The sequence below is a fragment of the Anthonomus grandis genome, chromosome 7, assembly GCF_022605725.1.
Source record: "Anthonomus grandis grandis chromosome 7, icAntGran1.3, whole genome shotgun sequence".
NCBI classification, from domain to species: Eukaryota; Metazoa; Arthropoda; class Insecta; order Coleoptera; family Curculionidae; genus Anthonomus; species Anthonomus grandis.
Window position 1 is genome coordinate 25,561,462 of NC_065552.1, and position 14,535 is coordinate 25,575,996.

Below are 14,535 nucleotides of genomic sequence, written 5' to 3' on the forward strand. Positions count from 1 at the left end.
CATTATTCCTCCTCAAAATACAGTTCCTTCTTTATATTTTGGAATGGATTTTGCAACCTGGAGTCTATCTTGTCTTCTTGGAGCTCTGAGAACCCAAATTCGACAATCATCTGATATAAGGTCAACTCTGATCTCATCTGAAAAAACGATATTTTCAATAGTCCTATTTTGGTATTGAAGACATCAATATAACCAGTTCATTTTATTATGCCTGGATACCTCAGGAAGCCGTAACTACCTACTGCCATATAGACCTCACGCATATAGACCTCACGCATAATCACACACATTTTTTTCCAAATGCGAAACATTAGGATTTCTACTAGCAATTTGATATACAAAATGCTCTTGTTGTGCAGTTGTGACCCTTTGGCGACTTTGTCTTAACCTGTTCTTGAGGGTTCTTAATTCTAAATATCTCTTATAGGTTTTGGAAACTGCTCCTTGGATCACATTCACTACTGCTGCTACTTGCCTTTGCTACATTCCTTATTCAACGAGAGCAAATGTTTTTTCCCATTGCATATCTGTGGCTCCAACATAAGGCATTGTTTATTTTAATTATACAAAAATAAACATACTCAAGTAAAACGATTTACTATACTGAAAAAACTACAGAATTTAAATTTCTTGTAGAAATAGACGACATATTTGTCATTATCATGCTTGTTTATACTAAATATATGTTTACCTTATCCACTGAGATTTTTTTTATAAAATTTTTTGTCTAAATATAGAGTGATTTCATATAAGTTTGGTTATGTGTATTCATATATATGCCCACCAAACAGAGTTCTTACGTGCGGAAATCTATCTATTAACTGGAACAACAAGATGTGGGTATGTCGGCACCTAAGACATAAATTAATCAGGCATGTATAGATATAACGAACAAAGGCATTACATTTATTTAGGCACTCACTGTTAATAAAACTATATATTTCTTAATAAATGAAGAAATGTTTACTTTAAAATTGAAAACAACAAATAAAACTTTACCTTGATTTTGAACTTTCAAGTAATTTTTTTAACACTTGTAGATTCTTATTTTGGCTTATCAACCTTTCATATGACTAACTATTTGTTTTAGCATTATAAAGAAAAATCAGAAATATATGGACAATTTTCAAATCGTAATAAATAGGGCCGATTTAATACTTATTGTAAAAAAATCACTCAGTTCTAATAAAACCGTAATTTTCATTTATAACTTGTAAATATGATAAAAATTTTATTCTCATTTTGAACTTTAAACTAATTTTTTATCAGACTTTCTAGGCTCATTAACTCGATAAAAATAAAAAACGATTAACAGACAAACGACCATTTTACATGGTTTTATATCTCACCCTTCAACTATAAAATAAAAGTTGAAAAACATCATTTTGGCAAACATAAAACTGAATGCCAGCGAGTAACTTTATTTGTTTTAAGAAATCATGCCGTATTTTCCCTGGGGCTAAAACCTTATAAAATCGTTCGATGCTGGAAATTCGCTGAAAATACGACAAAACAAATATTTTCTTTTTGGCTGATTAAATAATAAACATCTGTGACTTGTTTAAAGCCAGTTTCTTTCCTTACTTTTCAATGTTTATATGTCAGTTTGAATAAACAAAGAAGGTACAAATAAAATATGATATAGAAACCGAACAAGACATTCAAAAGTATTTTAATACAGTTATTTACGAAATTTTGGGTAGTGTGACATAAATATAAAAATATTTGGGGACTTCTGGATGAAATCAATATTAACTGCAGATTGGTATAGATAGATAAATACTTATATCAAAGTATATAGATTTCAACTTCATAACTTTTCCGTTAGACTGTGCTTATATACAGGTCTGGTTAATTCGGGATTTGCGTGCGATATTGTTTATTAATTTAGTACATATCATAGAGTTTAGATTAATTAAGATCTACTCAACAAATAATCAGGTATCGATAATCTTCCGAAGTGCTTTTATGTCACACCTTATAGGCTTGTAGGCATCTTCATTTGTCTTGCTAGTTTAATGACTGCTATGAGGCAATCTTTCAGCACGATTTGGAGATTCGGAAAACCATCGGGTATGTACCATGTTCTCCAAATTAAGCACATTCACAAAATTTTTAATACTAAAATGCATGGTGACGCGTCTTCCACAATACATCCGGCCTGGCTACCGGCTTGAATACGTTCAGCTATCATAGACAAGAGGTAGGAAAGGGTCTAGGAAAGGAATCTGAAGTATAGGAAAAGATAAAGAATAGGAATAATGACAAACACTTCCCGATAGAAAGACCCTCAAATACACACTTTTCGTTCACGTTACATGCTACATTGATTTTTGGAAGCTGTGGTTTTAACTTTTTTCCTCTAATTTCTTTTTGTCTGTGTGTACGTTGCCTGAAGGTAAGTTGAGCTTACTATAAGTTGTATTGGCTTTTTATTGTTTTGGCTTAGATCATCTGCTTTTTGGCTAGAATTTTCTCACTTTGTGCATGCTTGTCTTAAATTCCTGCTCACAGTTAAAGTAATATGAGCGATACAGGGGAGAGGGCGGTCCCCCCCTGCCTAAGGTAAAAAATTCAGAGGAATATATTATAGGTAATGCCGGTATTCTTCAAGATTCTTCAAATGCCAAATTTCAAAGATAATTTTTTTTCTTTATTCAGAAAGTGATAATGGTCCATTTTTAGTTGATCTGGAATACATTGAAAAAATGGGCTTCAGTATAGGCAAATTTAGTGACATAAAAATTGTTACAGATATGTTTAAACTGTATTTCTGTAGAATTCATTAATTTTGAAGCAGCAAATAAATGACATGCAAGGGGTTAGTTAGGCAGATTTAGAAATAGGGAATGAAGAAATTTTGGAATCATAATAACTCCCTTAATAAAAGTCATGGTATCCCAAATACTACCTTCCCTGAGAAATGGCGTGACAGCTTTATAACTCCTGTATTCAAAAATGGTGACAGGGATGATATAAAAAATTACAGGGCCGTTGTTATGTTATCTGCTATCCCTAAGCTTTTTGAGCTTATCCTGAACAAATATCTTACTTGACATTGTAGAGGTCTCTTGATGAAGGAACAACATGGGTTTAGACAGGGTAAATCTACTTCTATAAACCTTGTATTATATCATGACTTCATTGTCAGGGCTTTTGAGAAGGGTCATCAGGTCGACTCCATCTATACTGATTTCTCGAAGGCCTTTGACACAGTCATCCACTTATTGCTCATTTTGAAATTAAGATGCTATGGTTTCCCTAAGTGGTATCTTTCTTGGCTAAATAGTTATCTACATAAAAGGATACAATTTGTTAATGTAAGGGGTTTACTTTCAGTTCCCATTTTGGTCACTTTAGCAGTGCCTCAGGGGTCACATTTGGGGCCTATATCTTTAATTTATTTATTAACGATATTTTTAGTATTATCAAATTTTGCCAATTATTCCTATTATTTGCAGATGACTTGAAGCTATTCTTACATATTTTAAACTTGTCTGATTGCATGATGATACAATCCGATATAGATTATCTATATAATTGGTCTGCCTCTAATCGCTTACATCTTAATAAGGATAAGTGTTTGATCATTTCTTTTACTAAATCTAGAAAAGTTGTCTCATTTAACTACCACATAAATGGTAATATAATTTAATAACTTTGATAACTATCGCTAAAAAAGATTTGATGGTGTTTGACAGTTTCCTGACTTTCATACCCCATATAGATAGTTTACCTAGTAAAGCCCTTCGTCCTCTTGGTTTTATAACTAGAAATACTCAAGACTTTTCAGTAGCTGCCTTCAGGGTTCTTACACTTATCTTACACTTATTCGTAGTGTCATGTCTTATTCTTCTATAGTCTGGTTCCCTTATTATGCTAACCATATTTACAGTCTTGATAAGATCCAAAATAAATTTCTCAGGACTTATGCCTGGCGACGTAAATACGACTTCCCTTGAGGACTTTGGAACCAGGTGTGATATAATATTTCTTCATAAGTTGAGTAATAATGCTATTAATAGCCCTAAATTGTTATCGTGGATAAACTGTAGGTGCAATACCAGAGTCCTTAGAGAGACGTCCCTTTTTCTGGTTGAATGTCACCGTACAAATTAAGGTAAATTTTCTACAATTAATCGACTCCATATGTTGGGAAATAGATTTAATCAGGCTCTTGACTTAGTGGATTTAAAGCCTTTAAAACTCAAAAGGCGTCTGAGTGAGTTTACTCGTTAAGTACTATGTGATAAGTATCAAATAAATTTGATTGCTTTTACTTTTCTTATTTTGATTATTTTTCTTAAGCGAATGTTTTAAGTTGTTTTATATTTGTTTACTCAAGGTTAGTTTGTACTTAAATTTTTCTGGAAGTTTTATCTTATTTGTATATCTTGGGCTGCTACATATTAATATACATTTAGATAGATATATTGTTGATGTATAGAAAATATGGATATTTAGTACTCAGATTAAGTTCATTATATATCTTATTAATAGAATAATTATATACATTTAGGGTTAGGATATAATTTATTTTGTAATTTTGTTAGAATGGGGGCATCACATATATAAATAAATACTGTAAAACAAATAGTGCAGTTGAAATTCATGAAGTAAGGAGATTGAGTCATAGAATTGTTAAAGATAAAGAAACTGTATATGGTATATACCTACTGGGTTAGTCCACTTCGCTTTTAAAGGTGTTTCACTTCCTTAATCTATAAATTTATATAGACTGGAATGAATACATGAAAAGACCAGTATCCATATAAATATCTCCATTAATACAGTATTTTAAATGTATGGTCATACTCGTACAAATTACAGAGATGTTTTACTTGTGCAGAGGAAAAAGATCATAAGGAAGAGGACCACTCGTGTTATATTATTATAAACTAAATGCTTATATTATATTATAAATTAAATGCTTCTATTGCAAAAACCCACATAAGTCAACAGACAAAAACTGCCCAGACTACACCAGGCACAGAAACATTAAAGAATTAGAGGCTTTTGAAAATATTACTTTTAGGATACCAGTAAAATCATAAAAAAGACTACAACTCAAGAGATGAATTTGTATTTCATCCTACAGAATTCCCAAATTTACAAAATATAAATAGACAAGACCCTAGATAAAATATAATTCAACTATCACAGAAACGAACACAACATGCAAAAACAGTACCGGTAAAAAGATCATACCAACAAGTTGTAACTGAAAATAATAGATAAAAACGAATAATCTAAAAGGGTTATGACAAAAAAGAACATAATGAACATTTACTTTTTCTCATTTCAAGACCTCAGAAAGAAACTAGCTCACCCATTTTTCCACAAATTTCAGAAAATAATTTAAATATATCATTGCCTAGTAATGTAAAGTACCTACTGCAGTTCACACTTATAACTTACTAGAATCTTCTTATCCTGATGGCGTCAGGTACAATATTAATGCAATCTCAAATACTTCAAAAAGTAATAAAAGAATAATCTAAAGCATATTTTATGACCAAAACCTTGGCATGGATAATCCCAGTTTTGAATCTGATTCATCCTAAAAGCCTACCTTGTTTCTCACCCTAATTTTGAGCAAAAATAAACTGAAAATTATCTGCTGGAATCTGAAAAGCATAAATTCTAAAAGGGAGAATTTGAATAGCCTTTTGCATAAAGAAAGTCCCTGACGATGAGTCATGGCTAACACCAATGACACCTTTAATCTAAATGCATACGTTACAATCAGGCAGGACAGACATATGGTGGAAAGGTCACCTATATTAAATAAAAATCAAATTTTTAAGAAAATTGAAACTTTTTTTTCAGGCATACACAATATAGAATAGTAGAGATAGAGAATTTGCAAGTGGTTAACTTCTATTGATATTCATATAACAACATATTTATTGAAGTTTTAAGTAAATTGATTTTTAATAATTCTAAAAACATTATAACCATGGTCATAAGTGTCAAGCCACATCTGATAAGGAATCTTGATAAACTCTTATACAACTCTCGGATCTTTTAACCAGCTAATGTCTATCATTTTTGAGGTGTCTAAACAAGTAATTCCAGTAAAATTCCAGTAAAACACTTATGAAGAGGCGATGAATGTACTTCTTGGGGTAGGGAAGGGAAAAATGCCATAACAACTTTTAATAATGTCTTATTTACAGAAAACTATATTTTGGCTAAAAAGATTAAAATAAGTATATTTGATCAAATAGTTTTAATTTTAAGCAATCCATTCTAGACAACATATCAGTTATAGATATAGATCCCAGTTTTATTCTTGTTCCAGCCAATGGAGCTGACAATTTCCTTCATTTTTTTGCAAATGAGTTAAACCTGCCCTTTCATAAAAAGAAATCATCTGCACCAGGTATGGATAATGTGTCCTATTAAATGTTTAAATGTCTGCCCTTGCTAAACAAATTCTCTTAAATATCTATGATAAAATCCTAATGAGAAAGGAAATCCCGATGTCCTGGAAAAAATTCAATGTTGTTAGTGTTTTGAAACCAAATAAAAATCCAATGGACCCTGGCAATTATAGACCAATTGTATAGACCAAGGTGTCAAAGTTTTAAAAATTATGCTTAAAAATCATTGAATTGGCAACTAGAACATGATCTGAAATTTTCAACTAGACAAATAGATTTCCGTAAGGGAAAGGGCATATATGACAATTGAAGGGGTAGGGTTTTCCTGAATCCCCAACATCTAAGGGAAGTGCAACACTTAATGTTTGTTACACCACGTAGAACCGCCTAACTGATTCTACTATTGACTCCGAAGAACCACAACTATAGATTGAATTTTATCCCAGGATAGGCAAAAGTTACATTAAAACACACATAAGGGTTACTTTTTTAAATCCCTTTAATATTGTAAAAAAAAATCCGTTTTTTACACAGCGCTACTTCAATTGCATAATACTTCACACTTATTTACCCAACACTTACATTTAAGGGTACAGCAAATTTCTAATACTAAAATTACTTCCACTTTTAACAACACATCGAGTACAGAGAAAAACTGCTAGTAAAAAATCCAATATTTATACTTTGTACTATTTTTTAGAAATTCCCAGAAACATTTCTTATACAGAGATCGAGTGCATCGACGGTGTGAGAGATGAAGAGCTACTAAAGACTTTCTTCGCGTCTGGAGCTGCTTACGTAATCGTTAAGCATGATTCGTACTTATTAGTGAATAGCGTATTTGGTGCAAATATTTAATTGTGACTTTGACATTGTTGTGGTTTTCACAACAACAATATTGCATTTATCACATCTTGTATATACTCTAAATCAGTTATAGCAGTCTTTTTAGATATAAAAACTGCATATAATCATGTGACAAATGTGTACAAAACATATAAGTGCCTGGTCATATGTGTAATGTAATCTATAGACTTTTTACAGGCCTACTATTATATTGTAAGAGTAATAATGGGTCATTCTTGGGTCCAGCACTAACAGCTATGAGTCTTCCACAAGGCTCCCCTTTGAGTACCATTCTATTCAATATTTATATAAAAAACATGTTTGACTTAAACCTGGGGAATGCATTTGTAATAGGATAAGACAATGCTTTCACAGGAATAATTAAGGGTAAAATGTAGCTACGATGGTTAATAAAATAATGGTTAATAAACATTTCCTTAGAACGCATATATTTATTTCTCTGGGAACACAACCTATCCTTATCAATTAATAAGTGTAAAGCAATGTGGTTCACTAGAGAGCGAAAAAGTATCACCCTACCTCCCATACAAATTATTACTAATTCAGTTATCTCATTTAAACAAAATGCCAAATATTTGAGAATAAATTGCAAGAAAATCTAATGTTGCGACCTCACATTTCAAAGATTTAAAATAAAGCAAAAAAATCACTGAACGATCTAAAAGCATTGTGTAGGGTATGTTGAGGTGCAGATGCAAACACCCTTTTGACTGCCTTTTTTGCTTTGGTACAATCTCATCTAAATTTCGGTTCAAATATTTTTTAAAGCATGTGCAAGAACGTTTCTCAATGCTTACGCATATGGGATGTATGCGCTCTACTCCCAGAGTCGCATGGTTAGCGGAAGTATCTATGAAAGTCATAGAACACAGGACAAAACTACTGGCTCTTAAACTAATTTTCAAATTTTTAGTAATTATAAATGGCCCTGTTATCCATATCATAAATAATATTCGATTAAAAATAATCAAAAGACCTGAATTTTGAAATAACAATGAAACTCCATATTTAGTGACTGCATCTCAAAGCTATAGACCATACGTAACCCTACTATATAAAGGAGCAAAATTTCCATGTTACAAAGTCGCCTTAAACATTCAGAATGAGCCTCTAAAATTTATTAAATGTACTTGAAAAAGGGCGATATCTATCTATGGAAATAAATTTATAGATGAAACCAACAACTTAAGAACCCGTTATAGCAGGGTGGGATTTAGCAGATCTAGCCCATTCTTAAACTATAGATATATAGTCACGATTACCAGATACCCTTAATATTAATAAGGCCGAAATGATTGCTATTTAAAGAGAGCAATTAGAAAGCTCAGTGGTCTTTTTTTACAACAAATTCTAAATATTAGGTTCTTACAATTAAAAGAATAATTGCCATAACTAACAGCACCGGTTATGCTATTAGACTATCATGGATCCCAGGTCATTCCAATATGCCAGATAATACTGAGGCAGATATTCTGGCCAAAGTGGGAACGAATTTAAACATTCCTAGAAGAATGCTCTATGATATTCCAGACATATTCAACATTTTAAAGCAGTAAATAATAAATACATTTAGGAAGAAGTGGACAATATTAGTGTTGAGCAATCATCATAGATATGCACATTTTCTGACAAAAAATTGTTTGGTAATCTGATCTATAAAGACAGAAAACATATCACAACAATTATTAGAATGCGATTACAAGACATTGTCTGACCAACTCTTACCTTTATCGAATTAACATGAAAGTTAGCCCTTTGTGTGATTGTAGTTCATGGGATGACTTGGATAATTTTTTTATTAATTTTGACTTATATAAGACCTTTGTATTAAAGAGAAGAGTATTACGATTATCTATGACTAACATTCTATCAGATCCGAATATTAAAACAATAGAGATAATCATCCGATTCGTTAACATTAACCAGACTAAAACCTAAACCTCAACTTTCTAATAACCTTGAATTATTAAACTAATCCTGCCTTAGTTGTTTGTTTTAGTGTATTGGTATGGTCATATATTCCCTTTGTTGTATCACTAATATTCCTCCTGTATTACTCCCATAGATAGAAACAGAATACGCCTAGAGCTCCGGTCATAAGTTATGCTTGCATCCAAAAGAGTAACAGTGCAGCAAAGTGTCCTGAGAGTCCTACATGGTTCAGAGCCAGATAAAGTAGGATCTTATACAAATCGGACTGATAATTGCCTTGCAGCAGAGCCATTAAGTCAACCAAACAAGACTCTCAAATATTTAGGGCTAAGCGGAAGACTAGATGACTATAGCTCTACGGGCTATGACTAAGTAAATTTCAGCTTTTTATTTATACTTAGTTCTGTAGCTAGGCTTGTTAGTTCCAAGGTATAACCAATAATCTGCATTATGCCTAGACTTTTTAGCAATCAGAAATATGCAGAGATATACATTTAGTTTCTGGATTTTGTAATGCTAGTACGCAAACCGAAGAATTTTCAATATAATCATAAACACACATAGAAATTCCGTTGAATTTGCATTACGGCAAAACCGGGAATGCAATAACAACAGATTACGGGTCAGTAGAGACAATTAAATGTTCTCTTATCTGATGTTAAATATAATGCTGCGTTATACTATTATTGAAAGAAATTGAACCACATAAAAAGACTTAAAAAAATTTAATTAGAGATCTAATATTTTTCAGCGTATAATAGCTTCTGCAAGTCGAGAAAAAAGAGACGAATAACTATATAGGTCTATTCAATTCAGATCACAAGTTAAAAAGAAAACAGTAGCTTTTCTCATATTTTTCTCTTCTACAAGAGTTTTAATTGTTGCTTTCTCGAACCTCAAGAAAATAGTCTTAAATAAAGTGCATGGATAACGCATATTTTGGCCTGAGCAAAGCGAGAGCAGATGAACTACATAGAAGTTGAGCATCGTTTTAATTTAAATCTAATAAGCCTAAGACAGGAAAAAATAAATTAAGCATCAAAGTCAAAGTCAAAATATACTTTATTTGCCAAGTTTACAAACTCGTGCTAAAGGCTTCGTAATCCTAGAATTTATAATACTAGTAGTTATTTGGTTATACAGGATACAGAATCGATTTTGATTGTACATAGGAGCATATTTATATAATCAAGGAAAAAACTAAAAAAGAAGAAAATAAAAGGCAAGAACTAACATAAAACAAGAATAATAAAAAAAAAATCTGATCAACAGATATATAATTAATTTTAAATATTAAAATGAGTCGTTAAAATACTCTTCAATGCTGTAGTAAGCTCTTGGTTAGCTTAATTTCTTTAGTTCACTTTTAAACTTTTTAAGGTCTGTAACAGTCCTAATCGAAGAAGGAAGATGATTAAATATTTTACGACTAATAAATGTAAGAGAGTTTCTCGTAAGTGAGGAGGTGGGGATTGGAAGAGATAAGTTGTTTACTTGACGACTATTATGACTGGTGCAGGATAGTGGACTAACGGACTTATGTATGAGTGTAGCAGTTTCCAATATAAAGAGTGAGAAAACTGTTAACATTCTTTCAGCTACAAAACGAGGTTTACCAGAGACTCTCAGACCAACACTACGCAGATACCTTAATGCTTTTTCTAAATAGTAAAAATGATGTCAAGGAGTCCCTTGGAGCACAAAACCCCAAAATAGCAACCCATAATGGATATGAGAGTCTATTAAGGCGAAATAAACTGAACGAGCAAACAACCCCTCCAACTCATGCCTGGCAACCCGGACTGCAATACAACCAGAAGAAAGTTTAGCAGCAAGGCCCAAAACATGGTTATCAAACCCTAAACTCTATCAATGAAGAGGCCGAGAAATCGACAATAATCACCACCATGTAATGGGCTCCGCTCAACAAACAAAAAACCCTCCACATTACACTTAAAGCCCAGAACAAAAGTCTTATCAACATTGAATACAAACTAATTGCAGATGCATCACTATTTAATTTTGTGAAGGTTCTCTACTATGTGAGATCTAACTTCTTTTTGATCTTTGTTATGCCACAGAATTTTAGTATCATCGACAAACTGAAACACTAGTCCATGCAGTGCTAGAGAGCTTAAGTCATTAACGTATAATAAAAATAAAATAGGACCCAACACTAACCCTCGAGGTACACCATATTTAAGGTGTGCTATCCCTGAAGAAAATCCCGATGCAACCACCCTCTGGGTGCGACCAGACAGGTATGACTTCAACCATCTCAAATCCACTCCCCTAAATCCCTAAAAATCAAGCTTTGACAGCAGTATTCCATGATCCACACAATAGAAGGCCTTGGACAGATCACAGAACACCGCTGCTGCAGGCTCCTTGGAGTTCATAGATAGATACACACTTTCCAAGAATCTGAAAATGGCATCCTGCGTGCCCTTAGATGACTAAAATCTACAGGGTGCCTCCGTTTAAGTCGGCATTATTGGTATCTTTGTTAATATTTAAGATACAGAGTTGGTTAAATTAGCAAACTAGTAGGATTTTTTCTGTTGATTAAAATGGTGAAAACAGAAAAAAAAATGAACATCGCGTTTTCGAGAAAATGTGAAAAATGTACTTTTGTTAAATGGAATCCCCTGTATATTTTTGCATAAATCAAAAGATGATAATTTTCTTAATAAAAAAGTTTATTTACACTATAAGCCTAAACCTAAAAATAACAAAGTTATAGCGATATTAATAATTTTGTCAAATTTAGGTAAGTTAGCCTTGAACTTTTTGAGAGCAAAACAAATAAATCATTGTTTGAATAATAAAATGACAGTAGCCGTAGAGATTTTATTAAATAAAGAAATACTGACAGTTACACGTTAGCAAAGTTTGTGATTTTTGTAAAATCTAAATTAATGTTGTATGTCGAAAAAATAGTGATAGAACGCTAGAAGAGTACCGCCAGAGATTCCAGACTCGTAACTTGCCAAACCGTAGATACTTTTTAATTCTCTACAGAAAATTTAGAAGTAACGAAAACGTGTTTAAAAAAACTAGAAGAAGGAACCAATTTATAGTAAGCGAGGATGTTGAAATTTCTATTTTGGCATATTTTGAAGCTCATATGGAAAACTCAACTAGAGATTTAGCAAGAGCTTACGGTGTGAGCTTAGTAACAATTTGGCGGGTCTTAAAGAAACACAAATTTGTGCCATATAAGTATCGACCAGTACAAATATTGTTGCCTGGCGATAACGAAAGAAAACTTACTTTTTGCAACTGGTTACGTAATGCATATGAAGCTAATGATAATATTTTAAACCGTATAATTTGGAGCGACGAAGCTAATTTTTCAAATAAAGGTATGTTTAACCGTGAAAATGTACACTATTGGCCGCAAGAAAATCTTTTCCTTACTGATCCCTGAAATCCTCAAAATCAATTTAGTATAAACGTTTGGTGCGGCTTAATAGGAAAGCCAAGTAATAGGACCTGTGTTTTATGATGGCACTTTGACTGGAAGGAGATATGTTGATCTCATATTATCTGGAGCGCTGGAAGATTATTTGGATAATGTAAACCTCGAGAGACGGCAACAAATTTATTTTCAACAGGATGGAGCACCTCCCCATCAACTAAATGATGTAAGAATATTACTTAATAGACTGTTTGACGATAAATGGATTGCGACACGTGGGCCGATTCGTTGGCCACCTAGGTCACCAGACCTAACCCCTCTAGATTTTTATTTTTGAGGTTACATAAAAAATGCAGTGTAAAAAAAAACAGAACCGTTGCTGAACTTCAAACACATATTAGGCAAATAATTGGATCAATAGATAGAAGATCAATCTTAAAAGCTACAAGACGTGTGCTTAAGTGTGCTCAAAAATGTATTGAACAAGATAGCGATGTGTTTGCTCATTTATTGTAAATTAGTAGTTTTACTTAATGTTATTTATTTCAAAGCCAACTTGCATAAATTTGACAAAATTATTAATATCGCTATAACTTTGTTATTTATAGGTTTAGCCTGTTAGTGTAAATAAAATTTTTTATTAAGAAAATTATTATCTTTTGATTTATGTAAAAATATACAGGGGATTCCATTTAACAAAAGTACATTTTTCACATTTTCTCGAAAACGCGATGTTCAATTTTTTTTCTGTTTTCACCATTTTAATCAACAGAAAAAATCCTACTAGTTTGCTAATTTAACCGACCCTGTATCTTAAGTATTAACAAAGATACCAATAGTGCCGATTTAATCGGAGGCACCCTGTATACTGATTAGGGGACAGCACATTGTATTTGGTCAGAAAATATCATAAAAATCATCATAAAAAGAGACAATTCTCTTTTTTGCAAGCCGCCCAAGACCCTGGAGAGGGTAAGAGGAAGTTAGAGGGTCGGTCCAAGCTACCAACTTTATGAAGAGGGATAATCCTAGCTTCCTTTAAACAGGATAGGAACTCGCCCTGAAGCAATGACCCAAACCAAAGCACCTAAAGCGCTCGCAGGCAGAAGTGACAGCAGACGTGAAGAGATATCATCGGAACCTGAAGACCTATGATTCTTCAAGCACTGAATTGTTTCAAGGACCTCGGTGGCATCTACAGGGTGGAAAAAAAATGATTGGTTGATAGCATTCCAATTAAGATACTGCAATGGATCGCTGTTATTGGGAACTGCTTCCAGTAACTTCTCAGCAATATTAGAAAAATAGTCATTGAAATCATCGGGCCCCAAATTCGGTTCAACCAACCACCGATGAGAAGACTGCCTACATTGGTTAATGATTGACCAACTTTCATTTTGTCTGTTACTGGCCAAGTCTGAGCGCTCATTGTAATACAGTTCGTTTCTGACTTTTATCAGACGTCTATAAATTTTCCGATAATCCTGAAAATAAGACATGATGAATTGATTGTTAATAGATTTGCGAAGTCTTGCTAAGAATCGCAAATCATGGGCATTAAGTCAGTGGTCTTAAATATATTGGAATATAAAGTCCGTTCGATTTTATCAATTTTAACTTCTAGATTCTACCCTTGACTTGTAGCACATAGCGTTGTCTTTTTGATTTTTTCTATTTTTATTACTAAATACTCAAATAGATCTGATACTGTGCCGAGTACAGGCAAAATATGTGTAATCCTTTGATCTTATATGCCAATATATTTGAGACCTGTGAGTAAGATTTTAACTTATTACTATTTAATTATATTAAGTAAGAATAAAATAGTAAATGAGGGGTTCCATTCCAAAACTTGCCTTCTCCATATTGGGTAAAATTTCACAATTGGCAAAAAATGTTTTAGAAGATTTTCAAATACAAATTTATACA

The 14,535-nt window shown here is 32.6% G+C and overlaps 1 protein-coding gene across 1 annotated transcript in view; it reads left to right on the plus strand.

Moving 5' to 3' along the window:
* LOC126738453 (somatomedin-B and thrombospondin type-1 domain-containing protein) overlaps positions 1–14,535 on the plus strand; it is a 314,135-nt gene that overhangs the window by 84,050 nt on the left and 215,550 nt on the right. The window lies entirely within an intron of this gene.